Source organism: Sapajus apella, unplaced genomic scaffold, assembly GCF_009761245.1.
Source record: "Sapajus apella isolate SASKATOON/1434 unplaced genomic scaffold, GSC_monkey_1.0 scaffold2094, whole genome shotgun sequence".
Classification (NCBI taxonomy): domain Eukaryota; kingdom Metazoa; phylum Chordata; class Mammalia; order Primates; family Cebidae; genus Sapajus; species Sapajus apella.
In genome coordinates this window covers 2,955-11,086 of record NW_022439020.1, presented here as the reverse complement: position 1 = coordinate 11,086, position 8,132 = coordinate 2,955, and the positions used below count along the sequence as shown (strand labels likewise).

The following is an 8,132-nucleotide window of genomic DNA, read 5'->3' as shown; positions in this document are numbered from 1 at the left end:
TTTTTTTTTTTTTTTTTCCCTTTATTTTATTGCATTTTAGGTTTTGGGGTACATGTGAAGAACATGCAAAATTGTTGCATAGGAACACACATGGCAGTGTGATTTGCTGCCTTCCTCCCCATCACCTACATCTGGCATTTCTCCCCTTGCTATCTCTCCCCAGCTTCCCACCCCCCAACCTCCCTCCCCTATTTCCCCCCAACTGACCCATGTGTAGTGCTCCCCTCCCTGTGTCCATGTGTTCTCATTGTTCAACACCCGCCTATGAGTGAGAACATGCAGTGTTTGATCTTCTGCTCTTCTGTCAGTTTGCTGAGAATGATGGTTTCCAGGTTCATCCATGTCCCTACAAAGGACCCTAACTCATCGTTTTTGATGGCTGCATAATATTCCATGGTGTATATGTGCTACATTTTCCCTATCCAGTCTATCATCGATGGGCATTTGGGTTGGTTCCAGGTCTTTGCTATTGTAAACAGTGCTGCAATGAACATTCGTGTGCACGTGTCCTTATAATAGAACGATTTGTAATCCTTTGGATATATACCCAGTAATGGGATTGCTGGGTCAAATGGAATTTCTATTTCTATGTCCTTGAGGAATCTCCACACTGTCTTCCACAATGGTTGAACTAATTTACACTCCCACCAACAGTGTAAAAGTGTCCCTATTTCTCCACATCCTCTCCAGCATCTGTTGTCTCCAGATTTTTTAATGATCGCCATTCTTACTGGCGTGAGATGGTATCTCAATGTAGTTTTGATTTGCATTTCTCTGATGACCAGTGATGATGAGCATTTTTTCATATGTTTGTTGGCCTCATGTATGTCTTCTTTTGTAGTGTGTCTGTTCATATCCTTTGCCCACTTTTGAATGGGCTTGTTAGTTTTTTTCTTGTAAATCTGTTTTAGTTCTTTGTAAATTTTGGATATCAGCCCTTTGTCAGATGGGTAAACTGCAAAAATTTTTTCCCAATCTGTTGGTTGCCGATTCACTCTAATGATTGTTTCTTTTGCTGTGCAGAAGCTGTGGAGTTTGATTAGGTCCCATTTGTCTATTTTGGCTTTTGTTGTCAATGCTTTTGGTGTTTTGGTCATGAAGTCCTTGCCTACACCTACATCCTGAATGGTTTTACCTAGATTTTCTTCTAGGGTTTTTATGGTGTTAGGTCTTATGTTTAAGTCTTTAATCCATCTGGAGTTAATTTTAGTGTAAGGTGTCAGGAAGGGGTCCAGTTTCTGCTTTCTGCACATGGCTAGCCAGCTTTCCTAGCACCATTTATTGAACAGGGAATCCTTTCCCCATTGCTTGTTTTTGACTGGTTTGTCAAAGATCAGATGGTTGTAGATATGTTGTTTTGCCTCCGAGACCTCTGTTCTGTTCCATTGGTCTATATCTCTGTTTTGGTACCAGTACCATGCTGTTTTGATTACTGTAGCCTTGTAGTATAGTTTGAAGTCTGGTAGTGTGATGCCCCCCGCTTTGTTCTTTTTGCTTAGAATTGACTTGGCTATGCGGGCTCTCTTTTGGTTCCATATGAAGTTTAAGGTGGTTTTTTCCAGTTCTGCAAAGAAGGTCATTGGTAGCTTGATGGGGATAGCATTGAATCTGTAAATTACTTTGGGCAGTATGGCCATTTTCATGATATTGATTCTTCCTAACCATGAACATGGAATGTTTCTCCATCTGTTTGTGTCCTCTCTTATTTCGTTGAGCAGTGGCTTGTAGTTCTCCTTGAAGAGGTCCTTTACATTCCTTGTTAGTTGTATTCCTAGGTATTTTATTCTCTTTGTGGCAATTGTGAATGGAAGTTTGTTCTTGATTTGGCTCTCTTTAAGTCTGTTATTGGTGTATAGGAATGCTTGTGATTTTTGCACATTGACTTTGTATCCTGAGACTTTGCTGAAGTTGCTTATCAGTTTCAGGAGGTTTGGGGCTGAGACAATGGGGTCTTCTAGATATACAATCATGTCGTCTGCAAATAGAGACAATTTGACTTCCTCCTTTGCTATTTGAATACCCTTTATTTCTTTTTCTTGCCTGATTGCTCTGGCTAGAACTTCTAATACTATATTGAATAGCAGTGGTGAGAGCGGGCATCCTTGCCTGGTGCCACATTTCAAGGGAAATGCTTCCAGTTTTTGCCCATTCAGTATGATATTGGCTGTTGGTTTGTCATAAATAGCTTTTATTATTTTGAGATATGTTCCATCGATACCTAGCTTATTGAGTGTTTTTAGCATAAAGGGCTGTTGAATTTTGTCAAAGGCCTTCTCTGCATCAATTGAGATAATCATGTGGTTTTTGTCTTTGGTTCTGTTTATGTGGTGAATTACGTTTATAGACTTGCGTACGTTGAACCAGCCTTGCATCCCCGGGATGAAGCCTACTTGATCATGGTGGATAAGCTTTTTGATGTGCTGTTGCAATCGGCTTGCCAGTATTTTATTGAAGATTTTTGCATCTATGTTCATCATGGATATTGGCCTGAAGTTTTCTTTTCTTGTTGAGTCTCTGCCGGGTTTTGGAATCAGGATGATGTTGGTCTCATAAAATGATTTGGGAAGAATTCCCTCTTTTTGTATTGTTTGGAATAGTTTCAGAAGAAATGGTACCAGCTCCTCTTTGTATGACTGGTAGAATTCAGCTGTGAACCCATCTGGACCTGGGCTTTTTTTGGGTGGTAAGCTCTTAATTGCTGCCTCAACTTCAGACCTTGTTATGGGTCTGTTTATGGTTTCGGCTTCTTCCTGGTTTAGGCTTGGCAGGAGGCAAGTGTCCAGGAATTTATCCATTTCTTCCAGGTTTATTAGTTTGTTTGCGTAGAGTTGTTTGTAATAATCTCTGATGATGGTTTGAATTTCTGTGGAATCTGTGGTGATATCCCCTTTATCGTTTTTTATTGCATCAATTTGGTTATTCTCTCTTTTCTTTTTTATTAATCTGGCTAGTGGTCTGTCTATTTTGTTGATCTTTTCAAAAAACCAGCTCCTGGATTTATTGATTTTTTTGAAGGGTTTTTTGTGTCTCTATCTCCTTCAGTTCTGCTCTGATCTTAGCTATTTCTTGTCTTCTGCTAGACTTTGAGTTTTTTTGATCTTGCTCCTCTAGCTCTTTCAGTTTTGACGATAGGGTGTCAATTTTTGATCTCTCCTTGCCTCTCATGTGGGCACTTATTGCTATATATTTTCCTCTAGAGACTGCTTTAAATGTGTCCCAGAGATTCTGGTATGTTGTGTCTTCATTCTCGTTGGTTTCGAAGAACATCTTTATTTCTGCCTTCATTTCATTGTTTATCCAGTCAACATTCAAGAGCAAGTTGTTCAGTTTCCATAAAATATGTTGATCTTTAAGATGCTGGTGTTCAGGGTAGGCAAAACCAGGTGAGTGACTACCTTTCTAGAATTTTGTCTGAGATTGGTACCTGATACACAATAATTTCCTGTTGATGTCTTTCTGGCATCTTCACAAATAAAAAATGACATAGCTGAACATGGAGTTCTTGTGTTACAATCTTTTCCCTCAAAAATTCTCCACGATTATCTTCACAGTAGCACACATCACAGAGAAAACTGAGTTCAATTTTATCTTCTGTCTTAAAGTTGGCCTCTTTTTTTAATGCATAGATGCCTATAGATTTTTTTTTACATTTCAATTTCTGAATACCTCATTTTTGAAAAATCAATGAATTTTATTTTATTATTGACTCATGTTCTATATAATTGTCATCTTTGACAATGGCTATTATTTACAAATTAAACTCAATGGTGTTTCATCCCATTTTTTCTTTTGTTCTCATTTTTGCCACCTTTCCTCTGTTTTGCTCATGAAATATTTGTTTTCCCTAATATCATTTATTGATTTTCTTTTCCTCTGTACTATCAAATCTTTAATTTACTGCTTCAAATGGGGCATTGTATTGAATCTGATGTCTTAAAGAGTTAACTGATATTTTCCAAATTAAGCTCTTCTTATTATGACCTATAAATGTTTCTTAGCGGTACTTCTAAGTATTAAGAAAACATTTCATATAATATTCTTTAGTTTCTAGAATAAAATCTTATTCTCAAAAATGAGTCCTCTTTGAGCCCTCAAAATATTGCTCTGTATACTTGTCCCGAAGAAATCTTTTTGCAAACTTCCATTTTTTCTACATTAATTCTTTTTTGTTTTGGTTAAGTCCATATTTAATGTTTATATTAGTATAACCACATAAATGTTATTTAGAGTTGAGCAATGTACCGTGCAATGATTACATTTCCTTCTTGTACAATCATTGTTTACTTGGCACTTACAGTGGTCTACTTTTTTCATTCTTTCTGCAGCATTCCATTGTCCGGCTGCAACCCAGACTGGGTCTCTCTGGGTCTGCTACAAAGCTGTCATCCTGGTACTTCTCTTCACCAGTCACCTTCAGGACTTCCTTCTCTTTCATGTTAGACCTCCCCCCACCCACCCCCCCTTTTTTTTTTGGTTGATTCAATAATTTTGTTAAAGCAGCTTTTAGTAGATTTATTAGAAATAGTTTGTGAATAATTATATTTCTGAAAATACAGTTCATTCTCATTATTCATGGATTCTATATTTGCAACTATGCAAAATTTGTTTGTGACCTCCTAATCAATACTCGCAGGATTTTATGATCATTCAGAACATGCGTAGAGGATAAACATTTTGAGTTACATGTTCCCAGCTGAGGTCCAACGAGGTGACACTGCCTCTTTGTTTCAGTTTATACTGTAATAAGCATCCATGTTATGATCTACTCAGTACCATATTTTTCACATTTTTATGCTTTTTCTTGGTGATTTTGCAGCTTAAGATGGCACCCCAGTATAGTGCTGAAATACTGTCTAGTGTTCCTAAGCACAAGGTGGCTGTGATGTGTCTTACAGAGAAAATATGTGAGCTTCCTTAGATGAGCTTCCTTCAGGCATGAGCTGTGCTGCTGGCTGTGAGTTTGACGTTAATGAATTAACATCACATACTGATATAATACATTAAAGACATGGAGTCTCTAAACAGAAACACACAAACAGCAAGTTTATGTGTTGATCAGTTAACAAAAATGTTGTGACCAGAGGCTTACAGGAATCTAGCCCTATATTTCCCCTAGGAGCAATGGTTCAGTATTTGCTAATTCAGTGTTTGCTGTGACTTTACAGAATATAACTTCCACAAATAACAAGAGTCACCTGTATTTTTTAAACATCTTTGTTTTTGATTGACAGTGTGTTTGGTTTGATTGATTGGGCCTCAGGCTGGAAATAATTTTCCCTCAAAATTTTAAAGGCAGTGAGGAGTGGCTGGGGATTAGGAAGTGAGAGTGGGACCTGGTATCCTGGGGTCCATGGCAGGCCTGTCTCAGTTTTATCAAACAGACCTTACTGGGAAGATGAAATCTGATGAAATTCCTGTGTTTGATCCAAGTCTACTTAAAGAAGTGGACTGGAATCAGAATACAGCTACATATACTCCAGTTATTTCTCTAATACCTCACTCAGAAGGCTTGGTTTAAGGCCTTTTTGTACTACTGATGGTATGGTTTGGCTGTATGTCCATCCAAATCTCATTTTGAGTTGTACCTCCCCAAATCTCCATGTGTCATGGTAGGGACCCAGTGGGAGGTAACTGAATCATGGGGGTGGGTTTTTCCTGTGCTGTTTTCATGATAGTGAATAAGTCTCACAAACCTGATGGCTTTATAAAGGGCAATTCCCCTGCAAATCCTTTCTCTCACCTGCTGCCATGTAAGATGTGCCTTGCTCCTTCTTTACCTTCTGCCATGATTGTAAAGCCTCCCCAGCCATGTGGAACTGTGAGTCCATTAAGCCTCTTTTTCTTTATAAATTACCTAGTCTCAAGTGTTTCTTCATAGCAGTATGAAAACGAAGTAATACAACTAACCTAGGGTGTTTTTTTTTTTTTTAAATAAGGTACTGGGTTAGCTAACTGAGACTGGAGTTGTCAACCCTGATAATGTATAGTCTTTTGAGCATACAAAAAAATCAGGGGATCATTATGTTATAGTTGTGGAAGATGTGACTCTGGGACAGAGTGTTGCCATGGCAACTCTGAGAATATAAGTTCATCCATTCCTGTGCTGAGAGAGAAAGAGTAGATGTTGTTAGTAATGAATGCAGAGGAAGGCAGCTTGGTAAATTGTTATCAACTTGTACTTTGCTAAGCAAGAAACTGAATTGTTACAAGATTACCCCTGAATGTCTACCACAAAATGTTGGTTTTTCAAAAACATTTGGATACATTGGATCTGAAGAAAACTACTTATGTCAGAGGTTTCTAAAGTAAAAATCTTTTTAGAAAGAGAATTTTCAAGCGAACTAATGCTACAAAGCTGTACTCTCCCTGGAGTTAAAATATTTTGTTGCTGTAGCCCAGTGACCTCCATAAATACTGGCCTAAAAAAAAAATTGTGATACTGCAAGTATAATGACATTTTCGAGGATTGCTTTGGGCTGATGGGATATGCTGTAAATTTAGACTACAAATGAATATTATAAAGGGGATGATTTTTACCCAAGGGGATAACTTGAATATTTTCTTGCATTGCGTTTTTCTAGAGTTTGGCTCCATTTTTTGGTAGTCAAGAGTATGGACAGTAAAGAGTTCTATGTCTGCTATCTGTGCTCCTCATTTTTAAACAGGTATACATTGAGTAGGCTGTTTCTTATCACATGCATACAATTGTTTTTGTTTCAAAGAAACATATCTAAATACATAGAGAGGTATTATTTCCCACATATTATGTTGGATAAATTCATTATTATACAAATGTAGTGCAGTTCAACATTTGTTGATCCCACTACAGACAAACAACCTGGCCAAGCCTTTTAAAGAAGCAGAAGAAACGAAAACTAACTTATAATATGTGACGAGATTCAAAGTAAAACAATTTAAATGTTTTACTAAAAGTTTATATAGTTTTTTTGTTTTTGTTTTTGTTTTTTTTTTTGAGATAGAGTTTTGCCCTTGTTGTCCAGGCTGGAGTGCAAGGGTGTGATCTCAGCTCACTGTAACCTCCATCTGATGGGTTCCAGCAATTCTCCTGCTACAGCCTCCTGAGTAGCTGGGATTACAGGCATGTGACACCATGTCTGGCTAATTTTGTATTTTTAGTAGAGATGGGGTTTCTCCATGTTGGTCAGGCTGGTTTTGAATTCATGACCTTAGGTGATCCCCCTGCCTCTGCCTCCGAACATGCTGAGATTACAGGTGTGAACCACCATGCCCAGCCTAAATAGTTTTATGTAAATAAGAAGTACCAACTGGCTTATCTGTGAAATATATTAATGATTATCTGTGAAATATATTAATGATTATTCATTTGTTAAAAATACCTATGAGCAATTATTACAGGACATCTAAGGTACTTTTTAACAGTAAAACTTGAAAATCTCAACATATGTATTTCTACTCCAATTTTTCTTATCTGAAACCTCTCTTCTGAATAACATTTTCATCAAAAATGGAATATCACAAAATTGAGTGGAATGCAATATCTAAAATGTACTGGATTTGTCACATTGTAAAATTTTGATGGAAGCTTTTCTTTTTAATGTGGTATAATGTAACTATTATTCTGGTAACTATCCTGTTTTGATTTTTTTGATTTTATTGATTTTAATTATTTTAAAAGTTGAAGTCAGAATTAGATACTTTAATGGCTCTAATTTTGAGCATTCCATTGTATAATAAGTCTATTCACGTGACCAAAAGAAATTTAAAGGCATTCTTCTATTGTCTGTAAGTTCTAATCTTGAGAAATTTGATGTTATTCTGATTCTGTCTTTATATGTGGCTTTTATTCCTCTATTCAGATATTTAAGGTCTTATATAGAGTAATCTGTTTTAGTTTGGGTCATCTTTCATTCATTATGCTGAGCACATTTTATTTGAAAACTCATATCTTTCAGTTTTAGGATATTTTCTTGTATTCTTATTTAATAATGTCCTCTAAGTTTTCTTTTTGTGAAAACACTATTAGCATGATATTGAATCCCTGGAATAAAAGTATAACTGTTTAAAAATCTTTTCTTTACCATTTTCCATCTCTTTATCTTTTTGATCCTTTAAGTTCATATTTTAAACTTTTATTAAATTTTTCATTTCTG

General features: G+C 36.6%; 1 pseudogene; it reads left to right on the top strand.

Moving 5' to 3' along the window:
* The first annotated feature begins 3,339 nt into the window (after nucleotides 1-3,339).
* Nucleotides 3,340-6,891, top strand: LOC116547115 (annotated as a pseudogene).
* The last annotated feature ends 1,241 nt before the right edge of the window (nucleotides 6,892-8,132 follow it).